This window comes from Saccopteryx bilineata, chromosome 1 (assembly GCF_036850765.1).
Source record: "Saccopteryx bilineata isolate mSacBil1 chromosome 1, mSacBil1_pri_phased_curated, whole genome shotgun sequence".
Taxonomy (NCBI): Eukaryota; Metazoa; Chordata; class Mammalia; order Chiroptera; family Emballonuridae; genus Saccopteryx; species Saccopteryx bilineata.
In genome coordinates this window covers 327,358,156-327,363,269 of record NC_089490.1, presented here as the reverse complement: position 1 = coordinate 327,363,269, position 5,114 = coordinate 327,358,156, and the positions used below count along the sequence as shown (strand labels likewise).

General features: G+C 51.1%; 1 pseudogene; it reads right to left on the bottom strand.

The window, feature by feature from the left end:
• Positions 1 to 1,850: 1,850 nt before the first annotated feature.
• LOC136319561 (elongation factor 1-alpha, oocyte form-like) lies at positions 1,851 to 4,593 on the bottom strand (annotated as a pseudogene).
• Between the last annotated feature and the right edge of the window lie 521 nt (positions 4,594 to 5,114).

The following is a 5,114-nucleotide window of genomic DNA, read 5'->3' as shown; positions in this document are numbered from 1 at the left end:
TGCACTTGAAAGAGAGTCTAGTTGATTGGCATGAACAGGTAATGTTGATCAGTGAGAAAAATAGGCACTGCATGCCTACTCTGAACCTTGGACAGCAAATTCTCAGAAATGGGAAGGAAGTTATGATATTCCCAACCTGGCTGCAGGAAGGACTTCAATAATCCTTCCAAGCTTTGGCACATTTCAATTACATTTTCAGTGTTTGAAACTTAATGGTTTGTTTAAAAAAAACAAACTGATGGCGATTGTTGCAGTTTATTGATTTCCTTCAAGGAGTACAGTGTATGTGCATGTTAAGTGCCTCCTACCAGAATCTTAGGAGCAAGGGATATCATTTCCGTGTGTGAATCACTCTCAGTTGACTCAGACTGGACTTCTCCCCTCTGTCCAGACTAGCATTTCTATTAGTGAGCAATCTGCACCTACCTCTCATCAGAAAAGCCCCATCTTTCTGATAACTCAGGCCAAAACTCTGAATCTCACCTTGGACTCCCTGGCCTCATACCACATATTTAATCTAGAAAATTTGCCAGTTCCTAAATATATGTAGCCCTTCTCACTACCTAGCTTTATGACTACCACCCAGGTCCAAGTCACCATCTTGCTTGGATTACTGTAATAGCCTCCACTGCTTGGCATCTATCACTTGATATTTGCCTGTCTCCACCCACTCGGTAATCCCTGGGTTCAGATCAGAACAGTATCTGGCACAGGGTAAGTGCCAAAATTGGAGAGACGAATGGATATAAAGGACACCATAGGGGAACTGACTTCCAGCATGAGCTGAATGAGCAGAGAATTTAGCTTCATGAGACCCATGAGGAGTTCTCCTGCAGTATCCATTAATGGAAAAAATAAATAAAAAATAGGAAACAAAGTCTACAGCTGACTCCATCAATTCACTCCTTACCTTCCAGGCACATTAACCCAAGCATCCAAAGGAACGGTTTCGGGTTCTGACCCCACTTTTTCAGCTGAGTGATCTTCGCATTTACTGTTCTCTCAGGGTCCTGGATGATAGAGCGCCCAGCGCCAGGGACCAGGCACACACAAACTATCCCGTAGGCAGTGAAATATCCTTCACAAGCCAGAAAAACTCCAGTTCTTCCCAAGGAGGACAGATGGAACAAAGAGAGTTAGGCTGTAGAGGGAAATGGGAGAGAGGAGGGGTGGAGCCCTGCACATGCGAATGAGCTGGAGGACCCTGGACCATCTTCACAAACCAGGACTTTAGTTCTTTGAAGCGTGTGGGCTTTCAGTGTTAGTCTACATCCAGGATACCCCCTGACCTCTACTTCCCCCCTTGGGAAAACCCAGGCCTGCTAGTTAAACTTAATTAATCCTATTCAGAAAATAGAGAATTTTTTTTTTTTTTTTGTATTTTTCTGAAGCTGGAAACGGGGAGAGACAGTCAGACAGACTCCCGCATGCACCCGACTGGGATCCACCAGGCACGCCCACCAGGGGGCGACGCTCTGCCCACCAGGGGGCGATGATCTGCCCCTCCGGGGCGTCGCTCTGTTGCGACCAGAGCCACTTCAGCACCTGGGGCAGAGGCCAAGGAGCCATGCCCAGCGCCCAGGCCATCTTTGCTCCAATGGAGCCTTGGCTGCGGGAGGGGAAGAGAGAGACAGAGAGGAAGGAGAGGGGGAGGGGTGGAGAAGCAGATGGGCGCCTCTCCTGTGTGCCCTGGCCGGGAATCGAACCTGGGACTTCTGCACACCAGGCCGACGCTCTACCACTGAGCCAACCGGCCAGGGCCAGAAAATAGAGAATTTTTAATGAAAGTAATTTTCATTTAAAAAACTCTTCACAGTGAAGATTGCTAAAGAAACCTCACAGGATTTGCTTCATTTTTTGATGACCTTTGCCAGTGACATGGTGACTTTGCCATAGGTGGATGACTTCTTATCCACTGCCTTGATGAGTCCGATAGCCATTGTCCCTATCATATCCCGCACAACAAAACGGCCTGGAAGAGGAACAAAGAATGAGATTTCTGGGAAGTGGCACTGAAGGAAACGCTTCTTAGCCTGTCATGCCTCCATGACAGAGGAGATGATGCCGTCCCTCGAGACCTGGTACGATCCCTCACTCACCTAGAAGTGGATAGTCGGACAAGGTCTCCCCGGACGTGGCCTTGCTAGGGACCGTATGCACAATGACTGTGTCGCTGGTCCTCAGGGCTTGGGGTCGTCCTCCAGCTTCTTACCTGAGCACTGGTCAATCTTCCCTCGGTTCAGCACACATGCAGGGGACCTGCGGCAGCCCAGCACCGGGACAACAACGTGTCTGCCCAGGGGGGTTTAAGACAATCAACTGGCAGGGTAGCCTCATGGGATCAGGAAAGACAGGTGCAGTGTGCGATCTGGGGCCAAGTAGTCACCAACCTGGAGCCTCAAACCAAATCAGGGCTAGTTCCCAAGAAGCATTTCCACTACCACTGCAATTCTAAGGCACCTTGACTTCCTAGGCACTTACCTGGGCCACAAAACTGCCAGCCTCCATGGGGAAGGGGTGTCATTCTTGCAGTCTCCTCCCACATTTCCACAGCAGGGTCCTTCACAGACACATTCTTCATAGTGAAGCCCACGTTGTCCCCAGGCAGGGTCTCAGTCAGGACGCCATCGTGCATCTTCATGGACTTGACCTCTGCGGTGACCTTGGTGAGGGCAAAGGTCAACACCATCTCAGGTTTCAGGAAGCCAGTCTCCATCTGGCCCCTGTGCACAGTGCCAATGCCTGTCCAATAAAAAAGGGGCAGTCAGGGTTGTCCCATATCCACCCTGATATGGGACAACCTGATATCAGTCAGAACTGATATCAGCACCGAATGGATCCCAGGCTATTGCAACTAAGGACTGACTAGGTGGGAAGTTCTGGGCACTTTTACACTTCAGCCCAGTTCAGGCTTGTGGCTTCGAGTCCAGATTGGAATCCTGGCAGTCAGATAACCCAGCTCATTCTTAACTCGGGAAGATTGAGTCAGCAGTCCCCACCTCAATCTATGTGCCCTTCCTTCCATTCCCCCAGCCCTCAGTCACTTCCACTCTTGCACACATCTTGCAGTTGCAGCCTCAGGGCTTGGTGACCAGGTGAGTGGGAGGGAGGATGAAGTCTAGAGCTTCCAGCAGTCACCCCAGTGACATGTCCCTCCTTCCTCTCCACCTTCCAACCCCTGAACCCTCGGCATCTGCGGGGAGAGGGGTATGTGGAGCCCAGGTGAGTCTGGGGCGGGTTCTCAACATCCCCGCCCTGGGTCCATATGCCAGCCGATCCGCTTGGTACTCACATTGGTGCTGGGCTCCAGGATGTTGTCACCGCACAGCCCAAGATGGGCACAAGGCCACGCAAGGCCACAGTGGCCAGGTTGCAGCTGATCTTGATATAGTCGCTCACGTCTTTGGTGATCTCCTGGGAGGGCGCAGCACTGTAGGCAGACTCGGCTGAGTCCATCACATTCACCACCACCAGGAGCTACTCCACGTCCGGCGTGGAGGCCAGCAGCGCATGCCCACGAGTCCGCTGGGTCTTGGAGATGCTTGCCTGGAGCTCGCCGGTGCCTGCGGCCATGATGAGCTTGCGCAGTAGGCCTGCACCACGTGGGAAAACGTAGGAGGCAAGAAACAGGCGAGCTTCAAAAGGACTGGGAAGGAAGCTTGAGCTTTGTGCAGGTGCAGATCCCATCCTTGTTCTCAAAATGAGGGGCAGGACGAGCTCCAGAAACTTACAAATGGCCCACCTGGACTCTCCGTCCCCTCCGACCCCCACACCAGGCTGCCGAGCAAGAGGTCCCACAACCTAGTTAAACTCCCACCTAGTCTCAAAGCTAAGCTTTCAGTTTCTTCCTGCTGGACCAAGTGATCTACTTGTCTGATGTCATTCAACTTGGTCTTCACCCTGGCCCCAAGGGGCAACAGTATCTCTGAGCCTCATTGCAGTGATGGGATTCTCAGTTCTGTCCTCTAATTCTTTCAAACTTGTTGTTTAATATGGGTGAAGAAAACCCTTCCAAGGCCTAAAACATCCTTCCCCAGGCCTCAGAAATAAAGCAGGAACTCTCCCCCCCACCTTGGTAGACTCCAGTGGCCTGGACTGCTGCTGTACCTGGGACCTGCCTATGCTCATGTTTTTGATGAAGTCTCTGTGACCTGGGACATCAGCGATGGTGAAGTATTTGTTGGTCTCAAACTTCCACAGGGAGATATTGGTGGCAATGCCACACTCTCTCTGTCTTCAGTTTGTCCAGCAACCAGGCGTACTTTAAGGAACTCTCATCCATCTGGGAAAGGGTGCGGAGTATAGTGCATTGATGGCTGGCCGACAGGTCTACCAGGCCAACTTCAGCGGCAGCACCCTAGACCTGCAGAGTGCATCCCTGCACCCTGCAAACAGACCCACTCACCCATCCACAAGGGCACCTCCTCACTCCCTGCCCTTCTTGGACACAACTGGTGTCTTACTTCTACTGCCTCCTTCTTGAACTTCTCCATGGTTCTCTTGTTGATGCCCTCACGCTTGTAGATGAGATGCCTGGTGGTGGTGCACATGGCCAATGACAACAATATTGATATGGGTCTTCTCTTTGCCCATGGCAGTGGGTTCTCTAGTCAATGGGGGTGGGTGAATTGTTCCAGCCCTGCCTCCTCCCCCTGGTTCCCGCCACTCTGCTCCTCCAGCCCTCCCCCCCCCCCCACTGTAGTGCTGAGCCCACAGCCTAGGATATGGTGGATGTAAACTGGAAAGTCAGACTGACTTGCCTATTCTCCTCCTCACCCTCCTGCCCCCACATTGACTAATCTGAGAGCCATACTGGGTAGTTCCAAACAGACTTTTTGTTTGTTTGTTTGTTTTACTTCCAAGCAGTCTTATCCCATTCTTTCTCCTGAACAGCCCCTTCCTAGAACACTTGGGGCTCAGCTAGTCCCCATTCCATCAACCTCTCCCCCCACACACATCTCTCCCAGTACCAGAGACCCTGATGTTCTGTATTTGCAGCTTGTTTCCTAGAAATCCTCACCTTGAAAAAAAAAAAGAAGCAAACTTAAACCAGTGATTAGCAAGGGCCATAGCAGCTGTGAAGTCATATATATATTTTTTTAATTTATTTTTTT